Source organism: Dipodomys spectabilis, unplaced genomic scaffold, assembly GCF_019054845.1.
Source record: "Dipodomys spectabilis isolate Male_0828 unplaced genomic scaffold, ASM1905484v1 ptg000355l, whole genome shotgun sequence".
In the NCBI taxonomy this organism is placed as follows: Eukaryota; Metazoa; Chordata; class Mammalia; order Rodentia; family Heteromyidae; genus Dipodomys; species Dipodomys spectabilis.
The window spans coordinates 2,658,744-2,674,381 of record NW_024871032.1 but is presented as its reverse complement, the minus strand read 5'-3'; positions in this window follow the sequence as shown (position 1 = coordinate 2,674,381).

Here is a 15,638-nt window from a genome sequence, read left to right as displayed (position 1 = left end):
AAGAGAGAGAGAGAGAGAGAGAGAGAGAGAGAGAGAGAGAGAGAGAGAGAGAGAGAGAGAGAGAGAGCCTGACTGTGCTTAGGTGAGTGATCAGTTGGCAAATTGCAGGTGCTTCATGGATGAGTCTACAATCACTGTTCTGGATTTGTGTGTGTATTTGTTGTTCTTTTTTCAATGCCAAGTGTGAGACCAGCCATAATTTTTGTTTTCACCTTCACTGTTTCATGGCTCCTTTGCGGAAGATTTCAGTAGATGTTCCTTTCCACCTCTCTCTTCCCTCTTTCCTACAGCCCACAGTAGCTGCTGGGCCTGCGTGGGTCTCCCCTAGGAGGCCTGTGTGACCCTCAGACCAAAGTGGACACCTTCTGCCTTAAGCCTGAAGGCTTGTGAGATGAGTGTGACCACAGCCACACTCTTCCAGCCAGACAGTCTGCTCTCGTTTGTATAGTTGGAGCTAATTCAAGGGTTGGGAATGTGTCTGCCAAATGTAATTAGGGAATGAGATGGAGGGGGGGAGTAGGGCAGGGGCTGTGAAGCTAGGAGGGTCTGGGAAATGGTGAACGGTGTGACATTGCAGATGGTTCACCACTACCAAGGATGAGAGGACAACCTTACCCAGGGCATTGACGGTGACCATGGGCATCTGGGCAGGGGGCTCTGGGACACCACTGGTGGTGTGGATTCCCTCCCGGGGGAGTGCACTGGTAGGAAGTCCTCCCTGGAGTCCTGCAGACTCTAATCTGTGTCCTGCCTGTGCTGTTTCCAGCTGGGCAGTGGTAGGCAAGTTCATTTCCCCCTGCTGGAGCCTGCTTGGTATCAGGACATGGCAGTTAGCTAGGGCTTGCTGAATGCGTTTCTGTAAACTGCTGTGGGCTGTCTGGAAAGAAAAGGGACCACTAACCTTGGAACCCTTTAAGTTTGATTGGGGCAACTGAAATGTCACCTTTTCCAGGGTTTTTTCTTGAAGCTGGCAATTTCCACTAACGCCTGGGATTATGGGTCAAATTAGACAGACCGTTTCAGCCAACAATCAATGACATTCAAAGCATCACAAGCAGAGTTCCCAAGCCAGATGGTCTCCTGCTATGAACGTCTTGCCTTGAATGCTTTTATTCAGCTCCTGTTGATTCTCCTCTAACTCTCTCTAGTGTGACCCCCAGAGTTGAGTGAAGGTTAAAATACTTGAGGCAGTGACCATTTGTTCCTTGTTTCAGAGCAGAGCAACACGTGATGCTAAAGCACCTAGTTGTGTGCCTTCATAAGACCTGTAAATACTTAGCTTGGGGCTGTCCTCCTGGGCTCCGCTGTGTCAGAGTGTAGGACAAGGCCTGAGCTGCAGCCCGTTTAAATAAAACAGCTGTAGAGTCTGACTCTCGGTGGTCTTCTTGGTGGGGGTCCTGTGACCTAGACATAACACTGAGGATGTCATGGGGAGCAGAGATTGTGACCTCACCATCCCTAGCCTGCCAGCTGAGAGTAGACAGGATTCTCAGCACCTGCACTGGACTCTGGGAGATTTAGAAACCCAAGATGCCTCGAGGATCCTTCCTCTGTAACATGAAACTTGGGGGTTCAGATATGGTTGGCCATCCTGGCTGGCCCCAGCGGTTGAAGAGTAGGCCCCTTGAGGCTGGCCTTCAGCTCATGGCAACCTCATTCACACCTGAGTGGGGAATTGAGTGCCACAGAGCTGGTCAGCCGCTGGCCAGAGATCTTTGAGAAGATAGGCATCCCAGAGGCTTTGGAATCCAGCGAGTACACCCTGGATCATGTCTTCAGAGCCAAAACAGTTAAGTTTGGTTTCACCAGGATAGTGGGAAGAGGGAGGAGGGAGAACTGTGGGAGAGCTACATCAAGCTTTGCCTCGTTCACCAGGATGCTTTCACGAATGGGATGGGACTTTTCTGTAGTATTTTTGTAGACAGATGGTCATTAATTTATCCAACAAAGAATTACAGTGTGCGCCAGGCTCTGGAGGGGTCATAGACAATGAGAGTTTCCAGTGCTGGTTCCACAGCACATGAAGAAACCTTGGTTTGAGCTGGATGCCGGTGCTTCATGCCTGTCATCCTAGCTACATAGGAGGCTGTGATGGGAGGATTGATGCTTGAGGCCCAGGCAGGAAAGCCTGTAAGACTCTTATCTCTAACTAACTAGCAAAAAGTAAAACCAGAAGTGGATGTGTGGCTCAAGCCGTAGTCTGTTGGCCTTGAGTAAAAAGGCTCAGGGACAGCACTTAAGCTCTGAGTTCAAGGCCCAGGAATAAGAGAAAGGAAGGAAAGAGAGAAAGAGGAGGGAAGGCTGGATGGAGAAAACGAGGAAAGGAAGGAAGAAGGGAGAACATGTGAGCCTTGGTTTGGAGTCCCTGGATCAAGGGAGCAAACCATTCACAACCTATGTGGGGACAATTTAAGAGCCTAAAGCCAGTATGTAGGACCAAGCTACTGACACCTCAGCAACTTTCTGACATCCAGGAGCTGTGTGGTCGCCGACTGCAGAAGGAAGCAGCCTCGGGAGGACACTAGGACTCAGGATGGGTCACCAGGTTTCAATCATCCCTGGCGCCAATGAGTTTATTTTCTGGTCACATAAGAACAAGCTGTCCAAGGGCTAGGGAGGTATTGGTGTGAGGGAGTGTCGGGGGGGGGGGCAGGATAAGCAGGAAGATGAAGAGGGAGGACGATCACAGGTCAGGAATGTCAGGACATTGGAGCCATGACTTTGCCTGACAACCTAGACCAAAAGTGATAGGGCCTTTGACCCAGCCACACTGCTATTAAGAGTCCTGGCACATTGGGTTCTCCATTGACCACCTGGCTATCGTCCACTGCAGGATGCCTGTGCAGTACATCCTTGGGGACTGGGACTTTCCAGGGCTCAATCTGAAGTTGACAACCCACCTTGTTCTTTCCTCCTCCAGAGACAGAAGTAAGCTGGCCACTAGCACAAGACAGCCAGGGAATGAGGGTGGGAGTAAGGACCCTTGTTGCCCCAGACTTGCTCTATGGGGCGCTAGGACCCCGTGGTTGCCTTTCTCAGAGGCAGAGATGGGTCTCTTTGGTGGCTCAGCCTTTAGCCTAGGTGGCAGATCTGAGATTCAGAGAGGGCAGACTGAAGGTGGGGCAGGTTTGGATAGAGGCTGGTGGGAAAACCAGAGGCACTGGTCTCTGAGCAGGGTTGTTTCTTTGAGGATACTCACAACCCAGGAACATTCCGGGGATAGATCAGCCCTTTTCTCCTTCCTGAGAGAGAGGGACTTGGAGCCCTTGATTCTGCATGCCTTGGCCAAGAAATCCTTTCATTCCCACATCCTGTGGCTGGATAACTAGACCTCACCTCCCTACCCAGTGAAGAGGCAGGACAGTGAGATATCTTGCGCCTTTGATAAGGTCAGGGGATCCTGAATATGCGGTTGTATTTGAATATCCTAACTTGGTGCATGGTAAGTTCCATCTAAGATTACCATGATGTAGGACATATAATCTAGAGAATCAGAGCAGGATGGGGTCTGTTCTGGGAGTCTTGAGTATTATGTGTGAGCTTTCAGCTCCCATATGCCCACCTGCTTCCCTTTCTTGGGTGGGTCTTTGCTAGCAAAGCTTGAAACTTGGGACTGGGTCCTATCCCTTGTCATTTATACTCTAATCTAGCACTCTACCATTTGAGCCACAGCTCCACTTCCAACTGGTTTGGGTGTTTATAATTCGAGATAAAGAGTTCTCATGGACTTTGTTGCCAAGGGTGGCATCCAACTGTGGTCATCAGATCTCAGTCTCCTGAGGGGATAGGATGAGAGGCATGGAAAAGTATCTTTGGCCGGGTGGCACTAGCTCATGACTGTCATCCTAGGTACTCAGGAGGTGAGATCTGAGGATCAGGGTCAAAGCCAGCCTGGGCAGGAAAAACCCTGAAGCTCTTATCTCCAATGAACCACCAGAAAAACAGAAGTGGTGTTGTGTTATGGCTTAAGTAGTAGAGTGCTTGCCTTGAGCTGAAATGCTCAGGGACAGCACCCAGGCCTCGGGTTCAAGCCCCACAACTGAAAAAAGAAACAAAGTAAAACATGTTGGCCTGCAAAGGATGGTTCAGGTGTGGGAGGGAAGAAGAGGGGGGTGCTGTGGTTGGGAGACCAGGTGCTCACCCCACTGTACAGACATTTCTAAGAACTCCCCAAGTTTACCCCAGCTTGAAGCCACAGCTTCAAGAGGACATGGCTTGTGGCAGGCAGGGAGTGGGCGAATGGGTGTAGAGGTGGGATTGCTGTGTCTGTATTCTCTCCAATAAAGATGGATTTGGATGCTTGGTGACAAAATCTGAAGTGAAGGGTTGCAAGAAGTTTGTGGCCTTATAAGATGGTTTTCCTCTGGGAATGTGAAGGTGGCTGAAACCGGAAGTCGCCAGTGGCTCACAGCTGTCATCCTAGCTACTCAGAAGGCTGAGATGTGAAGACCATGGTTCAGAGCCAGGTTGGGCAGAAAAGTCTGTGAGACGTGATGTCCAATGGATCACCAGATAAGAGGAAGTGGTGCTGTGGCTTAAGTGGGAGAGTGCTCATCTTCAGCTGAAAAGCTGAGGGACAGTGACCTGTCCCAGAGTTCAAACCCCATGACCAACAACAGAAAAAGAGGTGGCTAAGTTTTCTGCATAGCAGTGTGTACGGTATGAAATGCCATGCTTGTCTATGAGACATTCCAGATATATGAGAGGCTCAATGTTTTGTCTTCAGTGGGTCTGAGGTCGGTAGTGCCACCTTCTTCGGGGTGGGATATGATCCTAATGGAATGAGTTCATGGTTCTGTTTTCAGGGACTGCTGAACCCTTGGGCTATCTGTGTGTGTGTGTGTGTCTGTCTGTCTGTCTGTCTGTATCTGTGTCTGTGTGTGTTTAAAGGTACAAGAACTGGGCCTTGAACTCAAGGCCTAGGTGGTTTTCCTGACCTTTTGTGGTCAAAGCTAGTGCTCTGACACTGTAGCTACAGCTCCCTCTGTGGCTATTTGGTAGTTCACTGTAGATAAGAGCCTCTCAGACTTTCCTGCAAGGGCTGACTTTTAAAAGTGATCCTCAGACCTCACCTTCCTGAGTAACTAGGATGACAGACAGGAGCCACCTGTGCCGGCCTTGTGTGTGTGTGTGTGTGTGTTTGTTTGTATGTTTGTGTGTGAGTGAGTGTGTGTGGAAGTGGGTTGTAACAAGGAGCACTGGGCCCTTTTGTAACTTCTAACCACAATCTTTGGGGGGTGCATGGGCTTTGTGGCTGAAGTCTGGGGGCCTGGAAGGGTGAGATGCTTGAAGGGGACTCAACACCATTAAATTATAAGACCAAGGGATCTTTGTGCCCTGGAACTGTCTACTCACTTGGGCCTGGTGGTGGCAGAGGGAGCTTGGGATGACCTGGGGGTGGGGTCCACAGGGGGTGGGTCCCCAGCGGGACAGAGAGTGTGACCAGCATTTAGTAAGGATGTGAGTCCTGTTAGTATGGAGTGTATTGACGTCGGTCAGACTCTGGGTCGTCTGATCATGACGTCTGAGTGGAGAGCCAACCCTATTTTAAAACTTGACCTGTGATTTCCAGATCTCAGTCTCCTGAGTAGAAAGGATTATAGGCATGAGGCTCTGGCACCAGGCCTCTGATTCTTTTTGGTATATTAGAGTTTGAACTCAAGGCCTAGGTTTTCCAGTCAGGTCTTCTACCATGGGAGCTAAATTTTTCTTTCTTTATCATTTCCAAGATAGCGACTCAATATATGCTCAGGCTGGGCTGGATCACGGTTCTCCTGTGACAGGCATGGGCCACCATGCGTGGTCATCTGCAGTTGGGATGGTAGACATGTTGCGCCATGCTCAGTTCTTGGCAATTCTGTGAGCATATGACAAGAAGATAGCTGGAAAGGGCTCAGAAGGGGCCTGTTATTTATCTTGCAACAGGTATGGGATTATGAAACTAAACATGGCTGCCTTTCATCCTTATTCTATCCCCATGAGGAAAGGGATCCTTCACTGTGTTCAGTTTTGCAGCTGGGGAAAACGAGGCATGGAGAAGCTGGATGGCCTACTCATTTCCCCCAGCTTACAGGAAGCTTGGCCTGACTTCTCTGCCATGCTCCCTAAGACTATGGGTGCTAATCAGTCCATTTCTTGTGGTAGGAAGTACACTTCTTGTCAGTCAGGGGCTTGAAATCTGGGCCTGGGTGCTGTCCCTGAACCCCTAAGATCAAGTCTAGCGTTCCACCACTTGTACCACAGCACTACTCCAGGTTTTCTGGTGGTTCTTTGGAGATAAGAGTCTCAAAGATGTTCCTGCCTGTGCTGGCTATGAACCATGATCCTCATATCTCAGCCTCCTCTGTAGTTACCATTATAGGCTTGTGCCACCGGCACATGGCTTAAGTGTACTTTTAACTTCCTCTCACTGTCTCTGTCTCTGTCTCTCTCTCTCTCTTTGTCTCCCTTTCTCTGTCTGTCTCTCTCTCTCTCACAGGAGGTGGGCTGTGGGTCAGGAGCTGCCTTGCTTAGCCTGTTGAACTAGCTCCCTGAAGTATGCCCCTCTGTGCCCAGGCTAGACCATGATGGCTATTCATTGTGAGTCCGTCTGCTGAGTCCTTCTCCACTATTCTCTGCTAACCAAAGTGGATGAAGAGGGATCGTGTTTTCCAACCGCAAAGCACGATCCCGGGCCTCTGATCCTCACCACCACATATTGGGCCAGACCCTGATGATAAGAAAATGAATTCACTCTATGTCTACTTTCACTTTGTGTCATTTTGGGGAGAGGGGGCAGTGTGCAGAGGAAAGACCCCAGGCCTGACACCTCCTGGGGGACATTTGTTCTTGTGACAGAGCCAAGTCATTGCTGTGGATAAGAAAGAAGCCGCTATCAGACTGACCCAGAAAAATGTTCAAAGGTAGGTAGGCTGTTGAAGTATCAAACCCGCCTATGTCTGCTTTCTCAAAACATGCAGGGTGCAGTGTGGGTGCCCTGGGACTCCCCCCAGGGGATTATAAATGGATGGTGGTGAACAGGTGCTGGTGGCTGAGGTCTGATGGTCATGACTCAGAGCCAGCCCAGGCAGGAGAGTCTGTGATATTCTTATCTCCCATAAATCACCTCCCCCCACCAGAAAAAAAAGCCAGATGTGGTGCTGTGGCTCAAGTGGTAGAGCCTCAGCCTTGAGTAAAAGAAGCTCAGGGATGACACCGAGGCCCTGAACCCAAGCCCTAGGACTCACAAAAAATAAAATAAATGAATGGTGGGCACCTGTTATGTTACTACCAAAAAGGATGGGTTCAATCTTCTCTCTGGTACTTGAATCCAAAGGTAAGGGGCTTCCCTTGATGTTCCTCTAAACCTCTCCTTCTGTCTATTATCTCTCCCGGCTTGAGCTGCAGGATAGTATTTAGATCATCCCTCTTGATATGATCTTAAGTACCATCACCTACTTTGCCTCCTTGGGATGGGGATCCTGGATTTACTCACCACTGGGAGGATGAGGCACTGCAGACATGGGGGTAAGTATCCCCGAAACTCATACTCTCACACACACACTCACCTAGGCCAAGTCAGAGTAGCCTTTTCCAAAAACACTTTATCTCCTTGGATTAACTGACCTAGGAGAGGAACTTGATCCCCTGTAAATGACTATTTTAACTAGGGCTTGCTAGTTGACATGAGATAAACAGAAGCTCAAAAGAAAAGCTCTGGTGCCTGTCACCTCTGGCTCAGGCTTGTGCCTGACATCCTGGCTACTTGGGAGGCAGAGATCTGAGGATCAAAGTTCTAAGCCAGCCATAAGCTGGAAAGCCAGTGAGGCTCTCCTGTCCATGGAACCACCAAAAAGTTAGAAGTGGAGCTGTGGTTCAAGTGATAAAGCACCAGCATTGAGCACAAAAATTCAGAGACAGGTCCCAGATCCTCAGTTCAAGCCCACATAAAGAAATGGTCCCATGTGTTGCCCCCAGACTGCTTGAGCCTTGAGTGCTCTCTTCCAGAGTGTGATACAGCACCGGTCTCTGGGTAGTGTATCAGAGCCTTCAGAAATTGGGTGGTAAAAGCCAGACCTTTCCCCTTTGTGCTTTCTGAACACACACCAGCTGGTAGGCAGAGCTTGACAAGGACAGCAGCCTGCAGAACAGAGAAGATCCCTCTCACACAAATAATATGAATAACTACACTAATCACATTATGCAGTAAACTTGTATGTAAATATAAATCATGTATTTAAAATGTATACACATATTATTCTTTAGAGTGTTAGGACTTGAATTCAGGCCCTAGGAACAGGCCTGCGTTTTGTCTTCCAGCACGGTGAACTTCCCCATCCCCCACAGTGCTGCATATTTACCCAGAGCCTGAGTTCAAATCCTAGGTCCGGCAGATAAATGGGCATGAATTCCAAGACAAGGAGCCTCATAATATTTTAAATATTTTTAATGTATCAATGTATGTACTTATTTATTTCTATTTATTTTGTCAAGCACAGGGCTTGAACTCAGGTCATGGTAATTCTGCCTGAGCTTTGATCACTCTAGGCTGGGGTGAAGCCCCTGGACCCACAGCTGAACCTGGGTTCCTGGGCCCCAAATGTTGACAGGAAAAAATAAATTAATGCGACACAGAAAAAAAAAAAAACCAACTGGCAACTTGCAGATGGCTGCCAGTTTTACATTTGTTTGGTTTGCAAGATGACCATCCTGTGTCTGAATGACACGGCAGAAAAATGTTGATAACCTGGCATTGCTGAAGGCTGGCAGGCTACCCGGAAAGCCATAGGCCAACAGGTCAACATAGGTCCTGTGTTAGAAGCCCCTTCCTGTCCCCTACAAATGGAGGGAAATCCTAAGAGTCTTGTTCTTATTCATAGGAATATTGATGGAAGACTATGAATGGCAAGGTGGATTTGGTTGATTCTGAATACTACCGTACAATTAGACAGAGTGATTTTATGAGGCCAATGGATTTTAATGAGTATTTTTTGACACATTCAAAGAATACTATTAATTACATGGACGCAATAGTTTCCAAACCGTGGTTGAATTAATTAATATTTCATTAACGATGAAAACAATAATATTAATTACATGGAGGCATAATAAATACCCAAGAATTGGTAGAAATGTGGTCTATGTAACTGAAGAATGTATAGACATCTCTGGCACTCTATAAATATCGGTATTTATTTGTGTACTACCATTTTCATGTCAATCTGTTCTTATTTTGTCAATGCCTAGGGCTCGATCTCAGGTGCTGGAAATGCTTGTCAGCTCCATATGCCCCAGGCTGGTGTGTTGACACTCACCCATTCATGAATTGGGTCTTGTAGGCTGTGAATTCAGTTGCCAGCACTCACAAAAATTGAATCGTGGATTAAGAAGCCCATGGTGACTTATTTTTTTTCCTTTTCTGTGAAACTCCTGAGTGTCAGGTGTGAAGTTTCATATATAGGCAAATCTATATCCTATGTAATAAATGTAATAAATATTTCATGTGTAATAACAGTCAATAAAATAAATGGTAAATAAATGAATAAAACAAAAATAAAATGAATAGCTATACTAAGCTCCACATGGGGTCAACATCTGGAGCTCGATCTCAGGGTCTAGGAAAGGCCTGGCAGCTGAATTGGCTAGAGGCTGCTGTGCTGACAGTCACTCATCCATGAATTGAACCTTCTAGGCCCTGAGTTTAGATCCCAGCACTGCCAAAAATGTTATTGTGGAGTGAGAAGCCAAGCGTGACACATGTTTTCTTTTTCTTTGAAAGTACTTGGTTATATGTAGGATGTATAATTCAGATGCAAATTTATAACCTATGTAATAGGATGTCATTAATGAAAAAAAGTCATAAGTGGAAGAATTGTCACTACAATAAATGAAAAAAAGATTGAATTAGTAGTGAATCATTCTAGGATAAAATAGACACAATAATTAGAGGATATGCATTAAGTTTAATATTTTATTAAGCATTAACAGAATAAAAATTGCATGGAAACATAAATACCTAATTATTAGTAATAACAGCTAATGCACAATTTAATAATATATAGACATCTCTCTCATTCTATAAAATATGTGATTATATGTATGGATGTATGTACATATGTGATAAACAATAATAGGATATTGAGTAATTTTAATTAATGTTTTATTAATTGTTTACTGGGAAACACCATTAAGTGGAGACATAATTTAATACCTAATAATTGGTAGTAATTAATATATAAATTAATATATAAATTAATAATAGACAGACATCTTTTTATGTATATAATATTTATATACACCAATCTCTATCTATGCCTCATTCACTCTTGGGGCCTGGTGGTTGAGTGCTCGCCTAGTAAGCACGAAGCCCTGGGTTCGATACCTCAGTGTGATATAAACAGAAAACTCAGAAGTTCTGCTGCCACGCCTACTCCAGTGGAGTCTGCTTAGCATGGAACACCTGCTATCAGATTTGAGAATGGGGCCTCACAGAAGCTTACCTCTGAGAATGGGACTTCATAGAAGTCTACCTCAGAGAATGGGGCTTCAAAGAGGCCTACCTCCTGGAAAGGCTTGCAAGCCCCTGGGAAAGATATGTTCCTGGTCCTGTTTTTCTTTTCTTCGCTGTACAGGAGTGCCTATTAATCTTTTACTGTTCCTGCTGCTTGTTCTACTTTCTCATGTTCAACGTTCCCTTATTCAGGGCTCTTTCTTGGAAGTGATGACGACCCCACCATCTGATGAGTGTCCTGAGAATATGACTAACTCACCAGAGTTAAGTGCTACCCTGAAAGCCACTCTTATGGAGGCTATTAGACAAGTCATAAGTAAATATAAAAGTATTGGGGGTTTCATGACGTCACTTCAGCAGAAGGAATTGTTTGTAAGAGATTTACAAGAAGCTGTAGGCACGGCTAGAGCAGAAAGTGTATATAGATATTGGAGACTTCCCTTTAATCCTGAAGCATATACAATAGACCCATATAGATATCCTGTAGATAAGAACGATGTAGAGGGATATTTAGACCAAAAGCTAAATAAGATTCCTAAAAGGTTGGTAGATGGAAGGTGGAAATGGCTTTTCAGAGGAAAATGGTAGGATCCTCCATTATCTAGAGGACCCTAAAGACTTCCCCCAGATCCATAGCCTTTTACAGGTGTGTATGATAAGGATGGCAACCGTTGGGTAAACTACTTAAGAAAAAAAAACTTCCTATTACTCTCTTCCATTTACTGAGAGACTTGGTAGATCTAGGCCTCCTTGGTGCTTACTATCAAAGAAGAAATAAAAAAGATCTTATGAGACAGTGAAGGCCTCTATAGAGAAGAGTAAACGATTATGTGAAAGGGTTACAGAGAAGACACTATGAGCTTGAATTTGATATATGGCCAGATTTAACTAAGTATACTGAATATCATGAGTTTTAGCCACAAATTGGGGACCCTCTAAAAGAATGGCAAAGAAGCACAATTGCTTAGAAAAGATTTGAAATGCATAAAGTACAAAACTCAACAAAAGTAACAATAAAGTACTAGAGTTCATGCCTTTCTGTCCAGCACCGTGCCCATATGCTCTGGTTAATGGTTAATAGGTGATAAACATCTCGAAACCAATTGTATTTCTTAAAAATAGAGGAAACGCCTGAAACAAGTGCCTATCATCATAGCTCGTCATACAAAATACAAGATCAGGCGACCAGCTGGTAACCACCCAAGAACAAAGCCTTGCAGCAAGATTAGGTAACCTTTTGCCCTTTCTCATGGAGACCTTTATAAAAGCTTGTTATCCTCTGCAATAAATCGCACTCAGCATTCACTCCTCTTGTGTGTGAGTTGTCTGTTTGCCATCTCCCCAACTGTTCCAGTTATCTCCACTAGGTGTCCTCCGTCTTCCCGAAAGAGCCAATCAGCGGCATTCTGATATCTTTCAATCAATTGAGTGCTAACCTGGAGCACAAATGCTTAGGGACAGTGTCAAAGCCCTTACTCAAGCCCCAGGACTGACGCCACAAAAAGGTGGAATGTTCAACTGCAACTAGAGAAAGACAGGACCTCATCACAGAGAAAGCTAGTAGTCTGGTGCTGACAGCTGCCACCTAACCTGACTTGGCCAGATGTAAACTGTTGCAACCCAGCTCCATGGGTTAGCCCTGTCATCCTGGTTTACCCTGGCTTACCACCAACATCCCGGCTACTCAGTGGGTTTAAAACTTGGCAGGAAGTCTGCTAGACTCTTTGAAATATGGCTTGAAGTGGTAGAGTTCTAACCTTGAGCAAATGGTATTAGAACAGTACCCTATGCTTGGAGTTCAAGCCCCATGGCTAACACCCCCAACAAGAAAAACAACACCCCAATAACCATTACATGTGAACTTGTGTGGTTTGTGAAATGTTCCTCAAAGAATGGTGATACTGATGAGAGCACCCTAATTCTAATGGCAGCTTGTTGAATAGAGCTATGTGCTGAGTCCTTCATAAGGTGCTCTGTGCTGAGTCCTGCACATGGTGCTATGTGCTGAGTCCTTCACAAAGTGCAGTGTGCTGAGTCCTGCATTGGGTGCTGGGTGCTGAGTCTTTCACAGGATGCTGTGTGCTGAGTCATGCAAAGAGTGCCATGTGCTGTGTTCTTCACAGGGTGCATTCTTTCATCAGGTCCTTGTTAGAGCTCCACAACTGAGATGATTATGCAGACAATAATATTGAGGCTCAGATATGTCCCCATGTCAGAGAAAAAATTATGTATTACTGAAAAGTAATGAGTGGTCTCTTCAATTTTTTGTTTTGTTTTTTCTCAGTCATGAACCTTGAACTAGGGGCCTGAGTGCTGCCCCTTACCACTTGGGCTAGCACTCCACCACGTGGAGCCAAGGACCCTCTTGCAGCAGAGTGCCACCTAGGGGTCGATAGCTGAGGTTGTCATCCTGCCTGCTCAGGAAGCTGAGATCTGAGGATCTGGGTTCCAAACTATCTCAGACACAAAAGGTCCCATGAGACTATCATCTCCAATTCACCACTAAGTAACCTGAAGTTGAAGCTGGGTGCTTGTCGCTCATGGATGTCATACTAGCTACTCAGGAGGATGAGATCTGAGGATCATGGTTCAAAGCGAGCCTGAGCAGTAAAGTCCTTGAGACACTAAGCAACGATGGACCACCAGAAAAACTGAAATGGTGCTTTGGCTCAAATGGTAGAGCATAAGACTTGAGCTGAAGAGCTCAGAGACAGCACCCAGGCCCAGACTTCAATTCCTACAACAACAACAAAAAGACAGAAACAAACTAACAAACCTGAAGTAGAGGGCTGGGAATATGCCTTTGGAGTAGAGTTCTTTTCATATATAAAACCCTGGGTTTGATTTCTCAGGACCACATCACTAAAAAAAAAAAAAAAAGCCTGAAGTGGCTCTGGCTCAAGTGGAAGAGGGGTGGAAGAGGGCTATCCTTGTACAAGAGAAACTAGTTACAGTGCTCAGGTACAGAGCTCAGGTTCTGAATTCAACTTCCAGGAATGGTATTTGAACCGGAGCACATGTGCAAGCACACACACACACACACACAGACTAGAAGTGATGCTGTTACACAAAATGGTAAAGCAGTGGGTTTCTTCACTGAGCTCATGGTCAGCACCCCAGCCCTGTGTTCATCCCTCAAACCTAGCCACCCAGGACCTACTGGGAGAGGTCAAAAGTTTCAAAACCTGATGAGATTCACCAGCCCTAAATGACAGGAAGCTTTGTGATATCAGATACGTGCTTAGATTTTCCAAGCTTCTAGAAACCTAAGAGAGGCATCATATGCCCATCATCGCCCTCAATGAAACATTTCGTGAGGTTCAGTGCCCTGGTTGTCTGCCAGAACGTATCCTGAATTATATTGAGCACTGTATCTAAATACTGGAATATAGTCTCCAAAGGCAGGATAAGTGCACAGAACTTGGCCTGCCACGGGAGGTGGCACAAATGAAGACTTCCTGTCAAACCAGAGCACTGGGGAGAGAGATAGTTTTGGGTACAAAGAGACCTTTTTCTCCTGACTTTTAGAGCTCGCCCAAAATCATTCTCACTATCTGACCTGGATAGAGATGTTTGTTACACAGCTGTACAGGAGTGAGGCTTTTGTCTGCCTGTCCAGACAATGAGAGAGACTTCTTTCAACGGGCCTGGGATGCAGAGAAATCCTCAGGCTACATTGAGAACAGTGAAGGGAGCCCTGGAACATGCATTTACATGAAAGCAGTCTCTGTTATGAAATCATTTTCTTGAATACAAATTTCCTAGCTTGGTGATGTTCATCATAGCTACTCTGGAACTTCACCTATAGGAATACATCCATACATACCCAAACACATGGAAGTACAGGCTCTTTTTGAGGTGGCATGTCTGAGGTTGAACTATGAGCCGAGCATTGTCCCTGAGCTCCTTTGGCTCAAGGGTTGTGCATTAACCTTGAATTACAGCCCCACCTCTGGGTTTTTCTGTGATATCTTAGAAATAACAGTGTCATGGACTTTCCTATGCTGGCTGGATTCAAACTCAGATTCTCTACATCTCAGCCACTGAAGAGCTGGTATTAAAGTGAGAAGCCGCTGGCACCTTCTTTTTTTTTTTTTTTTGTCCGCCGTGGGGCTTGAACTGGGGCCTGGGCGCTGTCCCTCAGCTCTTCAGCTCAAGGCGAGTGCTCTACCACTTGAGCTACAGCGCCACTTCCGGTTTTCTGGTGGTTTATTGGAGAGTGGAGTCTCACGGTCTCTCCTGCCCGGGCTGGCTTTGACACGTGATCCTCAGATCTCAGCCTCCTGAGTAGCTAGGATTACAGGCGTGAGCCACCGGCGCCCGGCCCGCTGGCACCTTCTTTCTTTTCTTCTTCATTTTTTAATCTAGACAATCTGACTTCTTAGCAGGGTCATTCCAATGGCTTGAATTTATAAATTAACTACCCATTATTCTTTATAGCTGCTTTCACTGAGAAGGATTTTCTCTCCTCATCTTCTCTGGTCACAGGTTTGAAGCCAAAATTGAGAAGTGAGTATCACAGGATTTGGCAGCAAATGTCCACAGGACATGATAGCCCTGTCACTTAGCATTCAGCTGCAGTGAATTTACTGTCTCAGGATGAGAGGACCGATAGCTGGAGCAATCCTCATACTGTCTACATTGCACCTTTTGCCTATAAAATGATCTAATAATTATGTGTGTTGTGTGTCTCTAACCTTAAGTATCTAGAACACACTAGAAGCATCTTCATGTATCTCTTTTTCTCTAGTGCCTCTTAAAATTTAGATTAAGGGCTTGTGTGGAGGGGCTACTCGGTGAATCCCTAAGGAAAGCACCTTGAAGCCTCTTGGGAGATCGCCGTTCAAAATCAGCCTGAGCAGGAAGTCTGTGAGACTCTTAACTCCAATAAACCACCAGAAAACCAGAAGTGGAGCAATGGCCCAGAGGATAGAGCTCCAGCTTTGAGAGAGAAAGCTGAGCAGGAGACAGAGGCTAGATCAGGCAGGAAAGCCTGGGAGGCGCTTATGTCCAATTACTGACCAGATGGGTGGAAGTGTATCTGTGGTGGTGGTAAAGCCTCAGCCTTGTGAAAAACAGCTGTGGAATGCATTGGGCCCTGATTTCAAGCCCTGGGATGGCCACAAAAAATTTTCAAAAAGAGAAGGCC